We start from the raw sequence: 8,600 nt of genomic DNA on the forward strand, positions 1-8,600 counted from the left end.
ATTTTTCTTGGGCTGGGGATGTGGCTCAAGCGGTAGCTTGCTTGCCTGGCATGTGTGCGGCCCGGGTTCGATCCTCAGCACCACATACAAACAAAGATGTTGTGTCCGCCGAAAACTAAAAAAGAAATATTAAAATTCTCTCTCTCTCTTTAAAAAAATATAACTTTTTCCTTCTCTAAGTTATTTTTGTTAAGTATTCAGAAAAATGATTAGCACAACTCCATTATTTCCCATCAGTTGTGTCAATTCAACAAAAAAAAAAGTTAATTTTTATTCCTTAAGATGATTTGTTTCCTTAAGATGATTTATTTGGATATTAACATATAATTTTTATAGTTTAACTTTTAGGGGACGTATATATTCACATTTATATTATATTCACATATTTAACTTCATGAGAGAAGCCACAGTGTAATTCTCCAAAGGACTGACAAAAGGCCAATTAAAAAAAAGAAGACATATGCTGGAAATTTAACATTTTTCTGCAAGTGCTGAATCTACAAAATGAATGTATGGGAATCAAGAAGTCAAGATGTATTTGAAGATATCTGGAGACCTAACCATTATCTTTGGTTTATATATATCCCTTAAAATCTGAAATGTTTTCAGAGTGAGAGGCATTTTGAAGAGTCATTCTCAGGATTTTAGCTTCAGATACAAGAATATGGAAAAATGACTAGAAATTATTCCTATTTCCCAGAACTACCATAAAGATTTGAAACAAACAAACAAACAAAAAAAACCAATAACAGAACATGTTCTAAAGTGTGAATGCCTAATGAGCCTTATTTATGATTAAAGAATACATTTAAATAAAATTAATCTTCAGAACATATTCAGCATTTCAGATATTAAGTCACTGAAGTTATTAACTTTTATTAAGAGCATAGTGTTAAAAACTAGAGCTTCTTTTCTACTGTTTTTCTGCTCCAGTATGACTTTACAATTAATAAGTGACACTTTGAAAAGAGTATCCCTTTTAAAACACCAAAGTATATATTGAATCATTGTTAGTAGGATAATAATTGCATTATTATTGTTATAAGATAAATAATCTCTTTATGTACTGGATATTAAGAAATGTTAACCATATTTCCATATACTTTTTAATGGAATATTACATTAGCAAAGTTACTCACCGTGGCTTCTTGACCTACCAATTTTGAGACTGTTTCCTATAACATCAATGTTTTGTTTCCAAGTTATTTTACTGCAGCAGGCAGGACATCTAACTGAATAATATATTGCTTGGCTGAAACAGCCTGGACTTTAATTCTGTAACAGTCCTGTTACATTACCATCTTTCAGAAGGCCTGTCACTAAGCCATGGCAGTAGGAAAGAGGAGCAGGAAAGGAACATTGATGAGGGCACATGCATTCTGGTCATTTCCCAAGAGAAGACAAACACCAATCTACTGAAGGACTTTGGCTGCCAGCAGGTAAAATCAGGACATTGCCTTTATTTCCAGCATATTAGGGATGTTTCAATTCTGCCTTTCTCAGCTGGATGGAGAACATGCTGACAGACCCTGACCTTTCATCAGTGGAATCAGGGAATTTGAAGGTTATTTTACAGCTCCTAGCAACAAATTCGTAAGCCTTACAATTTCTAAGAACTCAGTATGTGGCCTCCTGTTTTCAGAAGAGTGAAATTCTATTTGTTGCAATTTCACAAGAAATAATATTCATGTTATGACATCTGTTGTATTTTTATTTTCCTATTAAATGGAGATGATTAAACTTTTTTTTTCCCAGAAGAAATATTTTCCTATCTTTGTGGTGTGTGTTGGCCCATTTTATAGGACATAAGAAAGGAATAATCTTTCACCTCCTGATACAAACTGGTTTCTCTGATTTGTCCATAGTAACCACTGGGTCTTATCATTCTGGCTGGCTTCCTGTCACACTGTTCAGCCATGAGTGTTGTACCGACCATGCACACTGAAGTTGTTGCCTGTATTCATCATGTGCTTTCACAGTTGCATGGTTTCACCCACGATGTTCCTCTTCTTGGAATATTGTCATTCTTCTCTGCCTGCTCCAATTGACCACACCTGGATTTCTCTAGGACTTTCTCTTTAAATGCTGTAAATCTGATACTTTGGACTGTTTCTTCTTTGTGCTCTCATATCACCTAGTATAGTTGGTTATTTTAGTACCTTCTACTTAAAGCGTAAGGCCAATTTATTTCATATGCAGTAAAAAATTCTTACCTTTTTGTCTCCTATGCTTAACATAGTTACTGAGATGCACTAGACTTTTTGTTAATTATTTAAATAAATGCTTTAATGGTCCTTTGCTACATAACGATTTTAAAAGAAGAGAATAACTTTTGTAGCCCTTTCTTCTTAAAGCAAACCCCATTTCACAATTTTAATGCTGAATCTTTCCCATACAAAGTGTTCATTATAGAGAAGACCTGTATATTTATATTTCCATATGAATAATACATCATGTAATTTTTAGACACTTACTTTAACTTATTCAAATCTTCAACTATATACAAATATTTTAAGTAAGTACAATGCTGCAGACTATTTGTTCATGGATACCACATTTTCATTGTCTCTCACTCATATATTCCACTTTTCAAGAATATCTCCTTATTCCTTTTTACCTCTTTTACCCAATTACTTCGATTGGCAAAAGCTTGAATTTTGTTAAACCCGACTTTGCTAACTCAATTCAACCCATTGGTCTGATAGATCCATCACTTAATCTAAAATTGTACACTCTTCCTTCTGTTGTGGAGGATCCCCTCCCTGTTTAAACTTTGCTGCTTGATTTTCCGAGAACATGGAAACATGGTATTTCCCATGTATTTCCCCACTCTACATCTTCTCCTACTATAGGATTTCTTTTCTTTCCTTTAGAGCATGATTTCCTCAGATGTTTTCTATACTCACAAATCTGCATTATTATTTTTTTTTCATACTCTTAAACCTTCTTTGGTCTAGCTTTCTCATACTCCATCAACATAACCTGCCCTGGTCAAGGTCACCAGTGACTTCCTTATTGTCAATCACCACAAGTAATTCTCAGTGCTCATCTTAGATTTCTTTATAATTAACCAGCAGAAGAATTTGACAGAACCGATTTCAACCTCTTCTTTAGGTAATCTCTTCATTTGACTTTCATAACACCTCACCTCTGCTTTCCAAGAGTAGGTGTTTGCTCCACAGTCAAAAAGCTATAGATTATTGTTTATAGAGAAGTCAAAAATGAAAACACAAGTTACTAAAATGCTGTTTGTATTTCACCATTTGCCAGCAATACTTCTTCCAAAAATAAAAAGATAATTTGTCACGCTGATTTTTAATTACTATAAATCCTATAGAATTTTTTTTAAAGAGAGAGAGAATTTTTTTAATATTTATTTTTTAGTTTTCGGTGGACACAACATCTTTGTTTGTATGTGGTGCTGAGGATCGAACCCGGGCCGCATACATGCCAGGCGAGCAAGCTACCGCTTGAGCCACATCCCCAGCCCAAATCCTATAGAATTTTACAAATTTATTTTGAATCATTGAGTTTTTGACTCTGCAGAAACTCCACTAGAAGCTTTATTTCTTGGAATAAGTTTGTGACAACTCAAAATGGTTCGAGCTCCACTTTATAGAGTGGTTTGTACTTCCAGCCTCTGGGGATATTGCTTTTAAACAAGAGACTCAAATCAGAGTGATGCACCAGTGACTGTAAAGATTTAGAAATATATTATTATGAGTCACTTCAATTCTTTCATTTTATGTTAAATGTGGAGTGTGGGTGTGTGTGTGTGTGAGGGGGTATGTGTGTATGTAGAATACAAAACAGTGAAATAAAGAGCACTTTATAATGTATAATGGTTTTGTTTGTGACATCAGTTTTATATCTACCAAAAATGAACAATATCTTTAATATTGGCATTTAGTCCATTTGTCTTCAAAAAATTATAAAAATAAAGAATGAAGTAAGAAAACAGAAACTGCCATAGTATTATAAATGATTGTGATGGATCAATATATCTAGCCTTTTTAAACATCAGATTTTAAAAATATACTATTTTATTAAATATGTGCTACACAATTTTTATTTGCTTTTTAAAATTTATACTGGTTGACTCAAAAAACAGAAATTCACTGTCTTATATTTATGGAGGCTGGGAGGCCAAAGTCAAGGTTTTGGAAAGGTTTGTGCATATGATGGCTGTGAGCACAATCTGTTCCAGGCCTCCCTTGTTGGCTTGTATATGACAGTTCTCTCCTTATGACACCCAGTGACTCTTCAGATTATTCTCTCTTTTTAATCTATCTCTGTGTTCAAATTTCTACTTTATATAAGGATGCCATTTATATTGAATTAAGACCCACATTAATGAATTTGTTTTAAATGTATTACATTTGCATAGATAATATATATTATTCATAATATATATATATATATATATATATATATATATATATATTATATATATATGATATATAACCAATCTCCAAATAAAGCCACAATCTGAAAAAATGGAATATATATACATATATATGAATATATGTATATGTATATGAATATATACACATATGTATATACATATGTATTAATAACAAAATATAATTCATCCATAGATATATATTATACATTCAGTAAAATAATAATTTAATAGTCTCTGAATAAAATGTCTGTACATTGGTTTTATTTATTTCACTTTATCATTTGTACTGAAAATAATTTTATTGTATAAAGGAGTAGATATTAAAAATATCTACTCTATGTGTCAAATATACTGGGTAGGTTTATTATACCTTCATCTTCTACTTTTGCACCTAAAACTCACTTCACACAGCTTGGTCACATATTTTAAAATATCTTGGTACATAAACCTTCCAAATTTATATTTTTTGGTCCAGCTTACCCCTTATACACTTGTTTCACAATTACAATGGCCTTGTACTGTATCAGTTGTATTTCTGACAGATGATACAGAACTGACATGCTCAAAACTGAACTCCCAATTTTTCCCTACCAAACTTTATTTTCTCTCAGTTTGATTCATTCAGCATATCACAACACCGTACTTCCAGCTACTCAGGCCACTTTACAGAATAACAAGTGGCTCTTTTACTCACCTATACCATACCAGAACTAGGAAAATCCTAATACCTCTATCTCCAAAACATATTTGGAATATGACCACCTAATGTTCCTATTAACTGTTGAGATCTTGGCCCAAGTCACAACCATCTCTTTCCTGTGTGAATGTTTCCTTGAATTTATATGATTTGTTCTTTACCTTACAGGCCTAACCTCAAAAAAAAAAAAAAAAAAAAAAAAAAAAAAAAAAAAAAGCAGTCAAAGTCTTCTGAAAACAATAAGATAAATGTGAATTTTCCTTCTCAAAGATCCTGTGGATTCTCATTTTCCTTACTAAAGGCCATTCCCTTGAAGCAGCAATGGCTTAGGGGGTCCTGGAATTCCTAATTCTCATGGCTTCCCTCTCAGATCCTAACTGCCATCACTGTTACACCTCTGTATAGAACTTTGCTGGCCCTTGGGCACATTAGACATAATTCCTTAGGGATTTTGCCCATAATATTTAATCATTCACATGGTTTTTCCGCAAGATTTTCAAGTGTTTTCCTTCCTGCCTCATAGTTTCTGTGACTAATTTGTTTTAAAAGTCTTTTTTTTTAAATGTAATATTTCCTTTCAGCTTTATTGCCTGAAGAGTGACCTGTTTTAGTTTTCTACTATATTTACAGCACTTAGTCCCTATGTATTTTATATGCTAATTTGCCTTGTTATAACCAAACAGCTACACCAAACCCCAGTGAATAGAAATTTCAGGAATATTTTTTTTTGTTTTGCTTATTACTTTGCCTGTGAGGATTTAGATGACACATGTACATGTTCAGTACACATTATGAATAGAAAATTTTAAAAAATGACTTTAGAAACAAAAAAAAACTTTTTAAATAGGACTTGGATTATCACAATAAAGGACAATGGTTTTAAAGTAACAAAATCTACAACAATAAAGATACCTAAGCTATTAGTGAATTAACTTTCCATAAGTAATAGTTTGATAAATATGTCCTAAATCAAAAGTTCTTCCCCAAATAATGATTCAAGGATTCTCCTTCTACACAATGTGAATCAGTCATTTCCACATGCATTGTACAAAATCTTCCTGAGTAATCTCTCTGTAAGAACATTCTGGGTACCTTTTCAAGGGCTTAGCTTGCATTGGTTTGCTACCCTACTATTCATGTTCCATGGGCTAGCACTCATTTAGAGCAGTAGTTAGAAGAGGGTATGGATTTAATAAAGAAATAATATTTCTATCAGGTCAAATAATAAACATGATAAAATAAACATAGGGTAACTATATAAAATTGAAAATCAAATCTTGCACATTAGAGTGAGGTGTACTATGGATACATAATTACAGAACTGTTTTAAGGAGTAAGCTTTTTAAATCATTTTCAGTTTAAAATATAAAGCTGTGGCTATTTTTCTTATTCTATGTAATATACAAGGAGTGATTCATGTGTCAATCTTGCCCAACCAAATATCTGAATTGTTGCATTCTGTGTTGTTTTATGTTTACCTGGCAGGAAGATTCTTGAAAGTAATGTTGTCTTGTGTTCTTGCAGCTGTTCTTAACAATCTGAGCATATGGTTTTGTAAATTGCTTGCAAGGAAAATTTTACAGACTGAAACTCACCCTGAAGAACACAATAGACACCTACAGAAAGGTCTTGCTTTCAGGGAAGCAGCATTAAAGCACCTTTCAGTGCTACCCAGAAAAGGGTCCATAGGTGGTTGTTCTTGATTTCCATGGTAACATCAAGGGAACTGTCACAATGTCTGAAGTCCTTGAGGTTCTACAAATGAAGGAGGAGTATATGTCCTCAATTCCCTGTAGTGGGAACCCATTTCAATAGCTGCAATCTGATTTGCAGATGGAACAATATATCTACAAAAGAAAAAGTGATGACACGTGCACCATAAATTTGAAGAGGACCTGAGAGAAGCTTTTCCTGTCTTGTTGCTATTGAAAACCATGCTGAGGTCTGTTTCATAGCTTTCAGGAATACTGGCCAGTCGGTTGTGTTGAAGTTTGCTATTGCCACTGGACCCACTCCTATTGCTGGATTCTTCCCTCCTGGAATCTTCAACAACCAGATTCAGGCAGTCTTCCAGAGCTCCATTTTCTGGGGGTTACTGATCCCAGGGTTGTCCTTGAACCCTCTTACATTTCCTCTATCTGTTATTGCTCTTTTTAACCCAGATTCTCCTCTGCGCTATGTTGACATTGCAATTCCTTGGAACAGCAAGGGAGATCACTCTGTGGGTCTGATGTGGGGGATGCTGGTCTGAGAAATTCTGTGCATGTACATCAACATCTCCTGTGAACATCCATGGGAGGTCATGTCTGATCTCTGTTTCCACAGAGATTGAAAAGGAAGAGCAAGCTACTGCTAAAAAATCTGTGAACAAGAAGGAATTTCAGGGATCTGGGGATGTGGCTTAAGTGGTAGCGCACTCGCCTGGCATGCAGGGGGCGCTGGGTTTGATCCTCAGCACCACATAAAATTAAAATAAAGATGTTGTGTCCACCGAAAACTAAAAAATAAATATTAAAAAATTCTCTCTCTCTCTCTTTTTAAAAAATAAGGAATTTCAGGGTGAATGGATTGTTCCAGCTCCTAAGTTCACTGCTCCTAAACCTGAAGGTTGCAGACTGCCCGAAGGCATATGGGTTCCCCTGTGCCTCTCCAGAAGTTCCCTACTGAGGACTTGGGCACTAGTTCACCACCAAAGGCTGATCTGAGCTCCCATTGCTCAGAATACTGCATGGTTCAGATAACTGAACCAATACCAAGTCATCTTGAACTGTTCTTCTGCACACACAAAATTGAAATAAGTTATGGAAAATCACAACCAGTTTTAGAAGAACTGCATTGTGTCTTAATTTGGGGAAAATAATTAATTTTCAGTTTTCTAAGTATTTTGGTGATTATTCAGACACACTATGCCTACATTTACCAAAAGAGGTTCCACAGAGCAGTAGTTATGTGACATGATCAATGAGGAAAATGTTTCCTCTGCCAACAAAATTTTTAGAAAATACTTAACTTTGTAGTTTCCTCAGAGAAGCATGAAAACAAAAATACAGTAAGGTAATTGAGATACCCTTCACTTCCCTTGGTTTAAGTGAAATGCATACCCTCTTACTCTATGTTAACAATGAGACTATTTTCTTATCATCTTAATACATATTGTAATTAGTTTTCCAGGGATGCCATAACAAATGGCATGGCTTAGAGAAACAGAAATGCATTTTCTCAGAGTCCTGAAGGCTAGAAATCTGACATCAAGATATTAGCAGGCCTGTGTTCCATCCGAAACTTATAGAGATAGGATCCTTCTTTACATCTTCCAGCTTTTGAACCCAAATAGCCCTTGGTTTGTGGCATCATAATTCTAATTTCCATCTGCTTTCTTATGTGCTTGAATGTCCCCTTTTGGAAAAAAGGACATCAGTCATTTTGGTTAATGGTCAACCTAATTTCTTCCCTTTTCTCTGATTTACATCTATAAAGATCATGTTTCCAAAGAAAGTC

The 8,600-nt window shown here is 34.3% G+C and overlaps 1 pseudogene; it reads left to right on the forward strand.

Moving 5' to 3' along the window:
- The first annotated feature begins 6,935 nt into the window (after positions 1–6,935).
- On the forward strand, positions 6,936–7,962 carry LOC144252339 (small ribosomal subunit protein uS2 pseudogene; annotated as a pseudogene).
- The last annotated feature ends 638 nt before the right edge of the window (positions 7,963–8,600 follow it).

Source organism: Urocitellus parryii, unplaced genomic scaffold, assembly GCF_045843805.1.
Source record: "Urocitellus parryii isolate mUroPar1 unplaced genomic scaffold, mUroPar1.hap1 Scaffold_40, whole genome shotgun sequence".
Lineage (NCBI taxonomy): Eukaryota > Metazoa > Chordata > Mammalia > Rodentia > Sciuridae > Urocitellus > Urocitellus parryii.